Source organism: Pongo abelii, chromosome 7 (assembly GCF_028885655.2).
Source record: "Pongo abelii isolate AG06213 chromosome 7, NHGRI_mPonAbe1-v2.0_pri, whole genome shotgun sequence".
NCBI lineage: Eukaryota > Metazoa > Chordata > Mammalia > Primates > Hominidae > Pongo > Pongo abelii.
Window position 1 is genome coordinate 85,361,983 of NC_071992.2, and position 14,946 is coordinate 85,376,928.

Below are 14,946 nucleotides of genomic sequence, written 5' to 3' on the forward strand. Positions count from 1 at the left end.
ATTAAACACATCCATTTTTATTCCCGGCCCCCAAAATGCCCCATGTGTAAGATGTCAGTCCACTGAACATCCTCCTTATACTTCTGTATTCTTGTCAAATCATCAATAAGATAACTGTGCCTCTCCAATATCCTCAAGTCTCTCCTCTTATCACTTTGCTAATCACTACTGCTTCTATTTCAGGTCTTTATCACCTCTCACCTGGATTATCCAACATAAGTCTCCTTATTTCCACAGAACTTCCTTGATTAAAATTCTTTAATGGTCTTCACTCCCTCCAAGACGAAGTCTGTGCTTTCTCAAACGTAATACAAGGTGCCTTACGATCTAGCATGTCTGTCTCCAGGTTCATTTCTTGACCTTTTCTGTTTGCCTGGGAACTATAAATGCACATGGTTCCTCACTTACTACATACCAGCTCTTACCTAAGTTCTTTTGCTTGTCATATATGCAATAAGCCATATATCTTCTCCTTTTGGGTAACTCCCACTCATCGTTAAGACCTAGCTCACATTGACTCTTCCTCCCAAGATTAAATTCCCTCTTCTGTCTTCTAAACGCCTATACAGTTGGCCCTCTCCATATCTGTGGTTCTGTATTCGCAGATTCAGCCAATCTCAAATTTGAAACTTAAAAGAAAAAAAAAACAATAAAAGTAATACAAATAAAAAAGCAGTACAATATAACAACTATGTGCACAGCATTTGCAATGTATTAGGTATTATAAGTAATCTAGAGATGATTTAAAGTATATGGGAGGATGCGCATTATATGCAATTACTATGCCATTTCATATAAGGGACTTGAGCATTGGTGGATTTGGGTCTCCACTGGGTTTCTAGAACCAGTCCCCTGTAATACTGAAGAACAATTGCATATAACTCTACCATTAATCATGTATATCATAACTATCTTATTTATGCCTTCTCCCTACCATATTTTAAGCTCTTTGAAAGACAGAAATGAAGTATTTCTCATTTTAAAAAAATCCTAGGCACTTATTAGAATGCCTGACGCACAAGTACTTAATATTCATGGAATAAATTGCTTTACAAACTGCTATTGAGTTTGAAGCTACTTCACCAAAATAGGTAGCATCATTGAATATTTACTATGGTATAGTAGTATACTTGTATTATTTTATTTGATTCTCACAATTAACTGTATGAAGTAATTATTATTATTCCCTGAATGAAAATCCAAGTAACATGACTAAGGTCAAACACAGCCAACAGCTGGCAGAAGCAGGATTTGAATCCATGCTGTCTGACTCTAGGCCTGTACTCTTTACCTCTAGGACACTGCCCCATTATTTGATGCACTGCTACTCTCTCAACTTCTTACTGTGCATGTCTCATCTCAAGTAAATAATTCCATCCAGTATTTTCCTTTTTTTTTTTTTAAGTATAAACTTATAGTTTTGTATCTGTTAAAATTTATGGCCAGGTGCGATGGCTCATGCCTGTAATCCCAGCACTTCAGGAAGCTGAGGCAGGAGGATTGCTTGAGCTCAGGAGTTTCAGACTAGCCTGGGCAACATAGTGAGACTCTGTATCTACAAAAGAAAAAAATACAAAAATTATCCAGGCATGCTGGCATGCACCTGTAGTTCCACATCCCAGGGAAGCTGAGGTGAGAGGACTGCTTGAGCCCAGAAGGTGGAGGCTCTAGTGAGCCAAAATCACACCACTGCACTCCAGCCTGGGCAACAGAGCAACACTCCATCTTCCAAAACAACAAAAAAAGAGTTTACAAAGCTTTAGCATAGTACTACATACTCTTCATAGCCAGCAGAACTACTCCAAGAACAAACACAGACACTTGCCATTAGGTTGAAAAAAAAAAAATTAACTGTGTGAAGTTCTAAGTAAGGGAAACCAAAGATGACAGTCATTTAAGTCAAAATAACCAGGGGATTTTAGGTGATTGCAATTTAATATGATTTAGCCAAATGACTTGATGCTAAAAATAACAAATGTACCCACAGACCACAAAACAAAGGCAAAATTAAAAATATGTGATTAAGATAGAAATATGAGATTCCATGTTGCTCCAGAAGACAGAAATGACAGGTTCACAGATAACTTAGTCAATGAATAAGCGCGTGCACGCGTGTGTGTGTGTGTGTTTTAAACTACTTAGGAAGAGGAAACATACATAGGTGAGAAAATACACCACATGTGTTATAGGAATATTTCACAGACAAGAGATGCCACACTGACAAAATATGCAGTTTAAAAAACAAAAAAAAAACAATATATTAGGTGCTTAGTAATTAGTATAGTGTTGAAGAATGTATTACACATGACATTATTTGATTCTCAGAGCTCTACAATGTAAATATTGTTCCTATTTCACAGAGGAGAAAACAGATTCAGAGAACTTACGTGACCTCTCCAAGATCTCAAAGCTCTTACATCACAGGACAAGGCTTGAAACCAAGTTCTGACTGCAAATGCCATGCTCTGCACAATTCTTCCCATTGTCTAAGAAATGCCATTAAATAACTATCTAGAAATACATAACAGGAGAGTTGCCAACAACATAAAGAAATGATCTAGGTAAAACATATTTGAAAAAACGAACATGTCATCCTCAAAGTCTGTGGACTGTCTGTCCCTGGAGACCAAGGAAGTATGAATTTTCCCTTTACCCAAATCTTCCTTGAGTTATGTCACTGGGATATGGTGACTTGTGCTTCTGTTCATTTCTAGCACCCAAACCATTCTCAGCAGCTCCAAGTACTGACCATAACCAACAGCAAATATGGTACATTACTTGCCCAAACCACAAAATTATACAGAACTTAGGTGGTTTAGACATTCAGGACAGATTCAGGCCCCCATAAGCTCAACTGTGTCCCCATTTCCCTCCATATCTGCAATCTTGACCCACTATTCTAGAGAAACAATAGATTTTTGTGTCTCACAGTAGTTGGGTTGATTTCTCTTACTTTGGTGTGTTCTGCTAACATTAACCTCTGTATAAGAAACAACTTTCCGTTTACATCCGCTACCTTGCCTTTTCCTACTTAATCCTAGGTACTCTGATAACATTTCTAATCAACTTTAGAAGACTGTGTTCCAGAATATAATTTCAACTGCCTTGAGTTTACCTGGGAATTGAAATATCTGGAGGTGATGGGAGATCAAACCAGGTAGGACAGAAGGGGCCTCAAACAGGTCATTACAGGAATTCTGTTTCGGCCTTGCAACGGTAACTGAATATATTTGAACAATGGTTCATTCTGATAAACACATATAACAACTTATCATCTAAATGAAAGACTAAACTCTACCAACCACGAAGCAGAAAAACCAGAGAATTTAAATTGGTGTTCAAATTTTAGGCATGAAGAAACACAAGACCTACAGTCTTTGTTGATCTTCTTGGTAAATGTCATGTAGTACAAGACTCCACTGCACTCTATTCTGGACCAAACAATCCATTCCCACAGCTCTTCCTAAGGACCCACAACCTGCTGATATAAGGCAGCTTTTCTCCATCTCCTTACACAGAAGACATCCTGGCAACACCATGACACTATCCCCCAGCACTTGATTCAGGTATCCAATCTACAGGTTGCCAGGGTCTAGGGGGATGGCTTGGCACAAAAGTTCTATCCAGACAGACAATGGTGATTGGTTGGCTCAATCAGGTTCTCTCAGTCTTTGGGATAATTAAGACAGAGAACTGTTCAGTGAGAAGAGAAAACAACAGCTAAAAAGACACACAGGAAGAAACCACAAGATAACAAAGTTACGAGAAGCAATGAATGAGCCAAAGTTACAAGGCAGAGAAAAGATACACAGTGAGAGTGTGAACAGGCTGGTTAGCTGGCAGGACAGGCAGAGAAGAAGCAGACTGAGAGACCACCTTTGCTACCACAGTCAACAAGTTCATGGTTCTCCAACCTCTCCACACAGGAAATAATCTCTTGTGCCCAATCCTTCCAGATTTCCATATCTAGACTATCACACAGACACAAAGGCTTTGGGGAAATGTGGCCCTCTACCCCCTTCCAACAAAGAAACTCTATTGAGAAGGGCAGCCCTATTTGACTGCATCTCCTAACATGGCCTTGAACCTCCAGATAATAATAAGCTTCAGAGTCATTTCTTGCTTCCACCATTTACTAGCTGCACAACCTTAGGAAAGGTACTTAACCTTTCTAAGCTGTTTCCATGTCTGTAATATTTGCAGATAACATTTACTTCACAAGTTTGAATGAAAATTAAATGAGATAAAGCAGAAAAGTACATGGCCTGGTATACAGAAACACTCTCATAAAAATAAGCTGCCTTCATTATTATTGTCATTATTATCTGAAACACTTGGCCCATTGTAGGTACTCCACAAATAACACTCCCTATTCAAACAGGAGATGCTCTGTCTTGTTTCAGCTCTCATACTGTAAAGCAACTATCTTTCTGCAGTCTCTTTAGGGCCACATTTTTTGCATTTTTGTTCTTCTCATGTTGAAAATGGCCCCCAAGTGTAATGCTGGAATGCTATATAGGGTTCCTAAGTGCCAGAAGGCTGTGATGTGCCTTATGAGAAAATATGAATGTTAGACAAGCTTTGTTCAGGCAGGAGTTACATTGCTGTTGCCTGTGAGTGTAATCTTAATGAATCAACAATATTATGTAACTTACATGTTAAATAAGTTGTCTTTAAACAGAAATATACATAAGGTTATGTACTGATCAGATGACTAAGATGATGTGACCAGAGGCCTGCAGGAACCTAACCCTCAATTTTCCACTAGGAGCCATGCCTCAGAATTCGCCAGTTCAATGTTTCCCCCAACTTTATAAAACATAACCCCTGTGAAATCAGAAGAATCAATGCTATTACATTAAAGGTAGAATATGGGACTAGGTGAGAAACTCCAAGTGGGAGGGGCAGGTCCAGATTGTGAAAGAGGCTCTTATGTCCCACCAAGGAAGGCGGACTTCTAATTGCTTCTAATCTGTAGTTACTGATTCAAAGACTATGGGCTTGGGAAGGGTCTGTATACCTTCTTCCTCTTTATGGAATCCCTGGTATCTGTAAACAAGGATCTTTATTTGGATTCTCTGTGGTTTTTATACCTGAATGCTCCATCATAGCAATGCAGTGAGTAAAGGACCTTGGAAGCAGCAAGTTCTCCATTTGCCAAGAAAAAGGAAAAGAAACTAAGTAAGAAAATAGGCAACACACTTCTTTCAGATCCCAGAACTACAAAGCTTCTCCCCACCCAATTAATCTCATGAATTCATAGTCAATCTGTTTTAACAATCTCTGCTATCCCAATCTTAATGCTCTCCTTCATTCTCCTTCCTCTAAAGCAGATTTCTGAATTAGCTGGGAGTTAATGTTCATGAATATGTTTCCTTTCAATGCAGACCGAATACTCTTTAAATAATATCTTACTCTTAACATACTTGAAATGAAACAGAAGTTCACTGAAGTACAAACATTGAAAAACAAAAAATCACTTCAACTGTAATAGTTCCCTCCTTGTCCGTTATGTTCATCTTGTCCTCATTCTAGAATAAATCAGCAAATTGAACTGAACCCAGCATCATCTGAACTCAATATACCTAGTAATTTAGAGTGTAGACTCTCAAGGCAAACTACCTGGGCTGAAATCCTGCACCACTGACTCATTAGCTGTGTGAGCTTGGACCAGTGACTTTACCTCTGCATGTCTCCATCTCCCAACTGTGAAACAGGAATTGAATTAATATATGTAAGGTCCATAGAACAGGACCTGGCATGTAAGTTCTACATAAAAGATAAGCTTCAAAACTACTATTAATTGTTTTGCAAAAGTCATTTTCCTCATCAAAAGAAAAAGTAAAAACAAAGCCTTTAAAATTTTATTTTTAATAAGCATATATAAAAATGACATATAAAAATGGACATTTTCACATTTAAAACATGAAAGCAAAATTTGGAAAAGACAATTAATGTAGAACTAAAAATAAAAAGGCTATTATGGTTTCAACACTATGTTTATTTATCATTCATTTTGACTACAGTTTAAGGACTTATGGAAACAAAACAGGTATCTTAAACATTAGCCTCATAGTATGATTTTATGACTATTCCAGCCAATCAATTTACTATTGTAATTGGATCTGACATCTAAAATGATGAAACCAAACATCTAGCTTCTATCTCAACATACTTCTTAATCTTGACTGATTTTTAAAGAAGAAACAATCATTCAATGTCAAGATTATAGTGTTTGGTGTGTCTTACAAAATCTTTAATAAAACATACATAGCAATAACCATGTTATCTTTAAAATTAAAATAATGCAAATGTATGTTTATGTTGTACTATATTAGTGATTACTACAAGCCATAACCCTGCATGTTAACTATGAACCTGGTGAAAAGAGCTATCACTACTAAAACGCACGCTAAAAAATGCAAAGTCTTACCTTTTTAATGACAAGGACCAAAGCACCTGTGAGAGAAATGGATAAGCCAACTGGTTCTAAACCTTTTTCTGCATTTCTGAGTGATAATTTTTAGAGCAAATCCTGTAAGAGGTACCGTGGGAAAATGTGCTGGCTGTTGCACAGGCTTTTCCACTTCCTGAATCTTATATTCCCTTGGCTTCCACGGAATTCAAATGTCTCTAAAATATAGCCCCGTACTTTAACCCTGCCTAAATCTTCCCAAACTTTTACCTTCTCAAAAAACAAAAAGGTCCTATGAACACATTTCACTGAGTTTTACAACACTGAATACTAAGATCACATTTAATTCTACCTTTTCTTACCCTATCTATTCTACAAATTAAAACTCGTTCCAAGAAACAAACCCCCTCAGCCTGACAAGATCAGACCCGATTATAATATTTGTGGTTAATTATTGTGGTTGGAATTCTGAAGTGTAGCAGGATTTGCAAGCTAGACATCTGGCTTGTTTAGACACTACCTGGACTTCAACACCTGCACCTCTTAACTCTGAAAATAATACTGGGGTGCTTCCTCACTCCCCAACCTCTAAAATACCGTTTGTTTAGATAACTCAATATGTTAATCTGTTTATGAAAATACTTTAAATTTGCAAAGGACTGATATTTTATGTCCTAGGGGAAAAACAAAATCATCAGTAACAAAAACTATTCTAGCTGTAGAAGATTATTTTTAAAAAAAAGGTATTTCTATTCTGATACAAAGGAAAATGAAATGTCATGGATGCAGACCAGTTAAAACTACCATCCAAACCTGCTCATATGAAACGTCATTCACAAAATCAGAGAAGTACTCTCTCAACAGTCAGATAAGTTTTATTCTTTTTAGCCATTTTAAATTCCTATATGATACAGGATAATTACATTTACTGAGGCTGGATTACAATGCCAGTTATAAGTTAACTTATTGGATTAAATATCTTATTTGTCTTCATGTTCCCATATTGTTTCATACAGTGGCTTGTAATAATATTAGGTGTTCAATAAAAATACTTTTTAATTATTACAAAAGTCTTGGCTCATTCAAAGGTTTAGATAAGGTAACAAAATAAAATTTAAAAATAAAGAAAAAGAAAGCTCAAACAATACAACTTTGAAAATTTTATTATTCAAAATATTTAACATATGGTGCTGGTGCTTTCTGGGTGGAAAATGGCATGTAACCCTGTCTCACAGACTACTTACAAGAACGTGAGAGTTACTGAACGAGCAGTGAAAATAAAAAATGAAAAAAAAAAAAAAAAAAAAAAGAATGTGGGAGAATAGTATAGTTAAAAAAATCCCAAATTAATTAACTGCTTATTTGAACCAAGTTGTTTTTCTATGTAAAGTGCCAGTGTTGTCTGCTTTTTAAAAGAAAATCCCATTTAATAAAATTAATGATTTATTAAACTATACTGTGCTAAGATATGGCTTGTAGATATAAAGAAGAATCTCCTGCACTTAGTATAATTAAAAATTATGTTTGAGTTGCTCTCATCTTTTATTAGAAAAGACAGCGAGAATTAATTCTTTATTAAACTGTCTATACACCTTAGAAATTGCCTGATACATTCCTTACCTCTTCCAACCTCAATTTCAAAAGGGAACTGTATACAGTATAGTTTAGTTTCAGAATCATATGTGATTTGGAAACATACATACACTTCAGCCCATCTGCTCTAGAAGTTAAATGAAAAACATTAGCAAAATCATTCTCTGAATATAAGTTGTGTAATTGTTAACCCTTTTCAGATAATGCTTCTGATTATCTTTCACCAATCTCAGACTTTCAAGTACTACATTTTCCAAGGCTAAGAGACAGGTACAGACTGCTATGAGAATTAATAGCATCAACATGAGCAAAAGCAGACAAGTACAGTCTGAAGATTAACTGTATGTTATTTAGCTCTCTGCATACAGTAGCATAAGATCAATCTGAGAAAGTTAGGTACTATGTGTAACAACAACAACAAAAAATCACTGAATCAAGGCCTCCACCAAAAATACAAGCTGTACTTATCATGTAATCAAAAACTAAATAATTTCAAATTTATCACAAAGCTCCACTTTAAGCTTGAAATTAGAAAAGGATAAAAAGTATAAAGGTAGAAAGATAAAGCTTATAGTTATATTTATTCCTTAATAATTAAGATTTGCAACTAAAAAATTAAGATTCTCCTCCTGAATTTTAGAAAATGCTTACCAAAATATTTCCTACAAACAAGCGTGACAGTGTATTTGGCTACATAAAAAACTACAAGGAATATTTTAAAAACACTAAACAAACACAAAAGAAATAAGGACCACGGAATCAATTTGGGTCACACTGTATCTATGTGTTCCTGAGAACATTATCACTGCCTGGTTGTCATGCTCAGTTCTCCCTTCTACAACACACCACACATCCAATCCACAAGCACACAGAATTCCAAGAACATTACCAAATATTAAGTCAGAGCACTTCTGAAACACACCTTGTAATTGTCCACAGCTTCTGCAGTTCATATCAGAGCTCAGCAGCTTCTCTTTATCTTCACCAGTGATGTAAATACAAATACCATACATCACTCATCAAAACAAAAACCCCCACAATTAGCAATAAATTTATTGCCTCAGAGATAAATCTCCTCTGTTAACCCAAACCAACATTACATCTTGATGTAAACCTAAGCACATGCTGAGCATCCCGCCGCTTATCTCCTCTATCAATTGTTTCTAACCACAGCTGACAAACTAGCCACACAAATCCTTTTTTAGCTGCTCATCAGACAGATCCCCCTTTGACAATCCAGCATGGTGGAACACTCGAAAATTCTTCCTGCTTCTATTCTATTGCTTGCTCTAAAACCCGGTTTCCTTTTCATTGAGATAATAGCCTTTTCTGCAGTCACATGACTCAGAAGCTACATTAGCAGAGCTTTATGATAATAGACTGAGTAAGCCTCTACCCCTCCTGCTATTAAGGGAATGTCTTTTTCTTTTCTCTCCCTCTTTCTCCCTCTCCTTCTCTCTCACACACAGTCTCAGACTCAGTCTCTCACTCTCTCACATACACATACACACGTGCATGCAATGTACACATGCACTCACATATGCATATCTAAAATTATTTAGTCTTGGAATGTTCATAATAAATAAAAAATATATATCCTAAAATGAAAATATAATTTCTAGATCTGCTGCTAAAAATAAATGCTCAAAACAAACATTCTGATGCATGGTCTTCCTTTCACTAGGATGTACCACACTGGCCATGAACAGTGAGGGGCAGTTAAAAGCAAATATATACTCTCTCGAGCTTTGCCCTCAATGATATAAATCTGACAAATCTGGCATAATGAACACTTTGGAGACATTATAGCTATCCACATACTGAGAATTAATTCCCTGTATTAGTAAAACACATGTAAACATACTTTTTAACACCAAAATGTACTCTCGTTAAGAATATATCCTTATTAAGTAATTTATAATTTGTCCCAAGAAGAAAAATATTCCCATGGCCAAAGCAATCTTAAAAAATAATAATCAGAATTTCCTTTAAGGCTGGATACCTTTGTCCATTTCTGATAAATAATCAACTCTCAAAACACATATCTGGAAACACCAGCACAGTACCTGACACACAGAGGCTGCTCCATATTTTTTTTAAATGTCCCTAATAACAAGTAGAAGCACCAGATCAAAAGAAAGCAGCTGATCACATTATATTCCTACTTCATCTTTGGTTGTGGTTTGTTTCACATTAAAAATTGTTCTTAATCCACGAAGCAAGCAATTTGAGGAAGAAGTCTAAATGTGAGAGTGCTGGGTAGTTGAAAGTGGGGAAAAAGATGGTGTAAGGAACTACGCTCAAGTACAATGTGCAAAGTGAAGAACGCTGTACACGAGGAGACTAAAAGAATGACATATTCTGTTAATCTGAAGTCAACAGAAATTTAAACTATATTTTACATTTCTTGGTTGTAACTGGCTTCCTCATCTCAAAAATGCAAAACATATTTTTAATATATACATTTTACTTTTAACTGTGGTAAAATATACATAACACAAAATTTATCATCTTAACCATTTGTACAGTTCAATAGGGTTAAGTACATTCATACTGTTATGCAACAGATCTCCCGAACTTTTTCATCTTGCAAAACCGAAACTCTACACCCATTAAACAACTCCTATTTCCTCCTCCCCTAACCCCTGGCAACCACCACTCTACTTTCTGTTTCTATGAGTTTGAGTACTTTAGATACCTCATATAAGTGGAATAATACATTAATTTTCTTTTGTGTGTAGATACTTTACGGATTATTTTAATACCAGATCAAGACAGAGAGTTTTCATTTCACAAAATCATTTTATATAAACTGCATTATTCATAAGTAAACTGAACCAAACTTATATTCTTTAATACAGAGAAACCAAGAATTATTACAGATACCAGAAGGGATTATTATCATTATCACATAAAAGTTATCTATACAAAAAATTCTCTAAGTTCTCAGAACTCAAAGAATTTAACAACTCCAATTTAAAAACTCCTAGTTTACTCTAATTAACCACTCAACATACAAATAAATAGGATAGAATGAGTGTTTACTAATTCTCTTTAAGTCACTGAAGGGAACCATGGCCACTCTGGAAGACAACACTAACAACTAACAGAGCCTGAAATGATTAGTGAGGTGTCAGGGAACATAAGTTTCCATAAAGACCTGAGCAAAGAAATTCAATTAGGAAATAAAATAATTTCAGAGATGAAGAAAATAAACATAAAAAATTTAAAATACCAGCCTATGCCAACACCTCATAATGAAAACCCAAAAAAGCACAATTCAGAATTTTTAAGATAATGTTTTAATTGCTAAAGAACCTTTAAAAGTTATAATGATTTTTACCACCACCTAAATATTTTCATTATGGACTTAAAATCTAAAATCAATAATCAGCCAAGGCAATATATAAAATCAATGCAATGCAATGACTAAAATCAATAATCAGCCAAGGCAACATATAAAATCAATGCAATGACTGCAGTTTTAAAAGAGTAGCAAAAAACTGCAGGGGGTGGTTTGTGAAATCCGTCTACCCAAATGTGTTCTTTTTCTGCTCACAAGGTCATGAAACCTTTGGCAATCTTATAGATCATTTCCATAGAGAGAGCGTGAGGTCACAGACACGCTAACATTAACACCATGTGTCCTTTATTAACTACAACGGCGCTTTTACAAATTATTTCTCAGCCAGATCATGGGCAGCAGCAAAATGCTGTGCATTCCCTGACCAGATCAATCGCAGTTAAGAGAATGCCTCCTGCCAAACAAATCTAAGTAAAATGTCTTGATCCAGATTCTGTGCTTACACTTCAAGATGTATTGCTGTTAGCAAATCTGTCCCTCTCATATTTTCTGCTGGCATACACGAATTGGTAAAATTGCCTAACTCTCCTCCTGAGTGCAGAAGATAGCAACAGCAGATTTTATCATTAGCAATTTTAAACTTTTTTCTTCACCAAGGCAGTAGTGTTTACAAGGGAATTAGACTAGATAATTTGTCAAGTTGTTTCTAGCTTTAACATTTTATGATGGTGGTTGTATATAATTGTGGTTCATTTCTTAATCCAAGAGTCTGGTGAGAAGTAAAACAAGGATTCAATAGAGTAATGTTTTCATTTTTAAACTGAGGTACAATTTACATTCAGTGCCATATACAGATCTAAAGAGAAGAGTAAAGTTCAATAGTTGCGACAAATGAAAGCATCTATGTAATCCAGGCTCCTATCAAAATGTAGAACACTTCCATCACTCTGCAAAGTTCTCTTGTGCCTGTTCTCAGGCAAACTCCACACCTCCTCATCCCTGCCAACAACCACTATACTCTGATTTTCTATTACCACAGATTAGTTTTGCTTTGTCTAGAACTTTAAATAAATGAAATCATACAGTAAGTACTCTCTGTCCTGGCTCCTTTCAGTACCAAGCTTTCGAGATTCATCCATATTACTGCATGGCCTTGGAGGATTGCTTCCAGGAGCTCCCCCTGTATACCAAAATCCATGGATGCTCAAGTCCTGGATATAAAAGATATAGAATCTGCATATAATCTACGCATATCCTCTCATATACATGAAATCATCTCTAGATTACTTATGATACCTAATAAAATGTAAGTGCTATGCAAATAGTTGTTATACTGTATTGTTTCAGGAATAATGACAAGGGAAAAAAGTCTGCACATGCTCAGTACAGACAAAATTTTTTTCTCCCGAGTACTTTCTGAGGTTGGCCGAATCTAATGTGCAGAACCCACCAACACAGAGGGTGACTGTATATTAACAATTTGTCCCTTTTCACTGCTTAGGATATTGTATGAATATACCACAGTTTATCTATTCTCCTGTTGGTAGACATTTAAGTTGTTTCCAATTGGGAGCTTGTGATGAACAGAATTCTGACATGGTCCTGCAAGATTCTCCACCCCCCCGGTGGACATGTCCTGCACATTTCCTAGGACTGTAAATATGACAGATGTTTTTACCTCTATGATTAGTTTATGTTACATGGCACAACTGGCTCTAAGAAAGAAAGAAAGATAACCAGGGTGGGCCTGAGCTAACCATGCATCTTCTTTGTTAGTGTACCCAAGGGGGCAGGCTCCTCAGCATTAGAGCACTGACACTGAAGAGCAGACACCATACCTTTTATCCCTCTAACCCACAGCAGCATCTATCCTAGTGCTGCTTCTATATGATACATGGTCAAAATTTACATACTGATATTTCTTTTTCCTTAAAAAGGTGATTACGTTGCAACATGAAAAAATGCTTTTGAAGAGGCCACTTTAGAGGGAGGAAAGAGCATGCACTCAGAGTTAGACTTTTGTCCAAATACATATGCCAGATATGCAGTGCCTGAGCAAGTTACTTAACCTCCCTGTCTTAGGTTCCTTATCTATAAATGTGTGTCTCTGGGGGAGAGAGGATGTTTATACTACTGTATTGTTATTGTGAAGAGTCTATGAATTATATGTAAAGCAACTGGCCCAGTGCCTGGCATAGGAAGACATCAATTGATGGTAGCCACCATTAGCTCTTAGTTTGATATCATGTTCAGCAAAAAGAAGAAACAGTATCTGTATATCAAAACTGTAGGCCGGGTGCGGTGGTTCATGTCTGTAATCCCAGCACTTTGGGAGACCGAGGCGGGCAGATCACCTGAGATCGGGAGTTTGAGACCAGCCTGGCTAACATGGTGAAACTCTGTCTCAACTAAAAACATGAAAAATTAGATGGGCGTGGTGGTGTGTGCCTGTAGTCCCAGCTACTCGGAGGCTAAGGCAGGAGAATCGCTTGAACCTGGGAGGCAGAGGTTGCAGTGAGCCGAGATCACAACATCGCACTCCAACCCAGGCAACAGAAAGAGACTCTGCCTCCAAAAAAAAAAAAAAAAAAAATAAGAAGAAGACCAAAAAATGATGATGACAGTTAAACTGGGTGAGACCAGAGGTCATTTTCATTCTAATTTCCAAACTTTTAGTAATGTCGTTTTCATCATTTAAAAACATGGCAAAGACCAGGCACCAGTGGCTCATGCCCTATAATCCCAGCACTTTGGGAGGCAGAGGCGGGTGGATCACTTGAGCTCAGGAGTTTGAGATGAGCCTGGGCAACATGGTGAAACCCATCTCTACAAAAAAATACAAAAATTAGGCAGGTGTGGTGGCACACACTTGTAGCTCCAGCTACTCAGGAGGCTGAGGTGGGAGGATCATCTGAACCTGGAAGGTCAAGGTCTGCAGCGATCCATGATTGTGCCACTACACTCCAGCCTGGTTGACAGAGTGAGACCCTGTCTCAAAAAAAAGGCCAAGCGTGGTGGCACGCTGTGGTCCCAGCTGTTCAGTAGGCTGCGGCGAGAGGATCACTTGAGCCCAGGAGGCAGAGGATGCAGTGAGCTGAGATTGTGCCACTGCACTCCAGCCTGGGCATCAGCGAGACCCCATTTCAAAAAGAAGGCAAAAATGTTTATGTAACTTCTGAAGCTGGGTATGAAGGGCACATGGAAGTTTACTATACTATTCTAAATTTCTATAACACAAATGTTAAAAAACAGAGTCCACTGTACCAAAAGGTGATAAATCTTTAATCTACAAAGATTTCTTCTTTATACACTATGACCACATATTTATTAATTAAAAATAAGATAAGCTCTGAAGGTGACGTGTTTAACAAGTTGCAGAGTGTGAACTTTTCAGTCATTTGTAATATTAATTTATAAACCCATTAGCACTGTAATTCCATACTATAGCTAAGTATCAGATTTTTAAAACCTGATAAAATATCATGAAATAATCTATATGTTAAATACATTTTTAAATGCAGTGAGAAATATGTTTCATAAATAGTAAGATAGTAAGGGAAAAAGTAATACTGCCCATTTGAATTTATTGTTTCCATTAGGCATAGATCTGCATAGAATTAAGTCACTTGGGCCT

General features: G+C 36.6%; 1 protein-coding gene across 37 annotated transcripts in view; it reads right to left on the reverse strand.

Moving 5' to 3' along the window:
- Positions 1-14,946, reverse strand: part of NCOA2 (nuclear receptor coactivator 2) — a 295,898-nt gene that overhangs the window by 127,164 nt on the left and 153,788 nt on the right. Inside the window, exon 1 of one of the 37 annotated variants that reach the window (XR_010141188.1) lies at positions 8,931-12,567. The exons of the other annotated variants lie outside the window; for them this stretch is intronic. The gene's annotated coding sequence lies outside the window, so the exon portion shown is untranslated. Of the gene's footprint in view, positions 1-8,930; positions 12,568-14,946 lie in introns of those variants that run through there. 37 annotated transcript variants of the gene reach the window in all.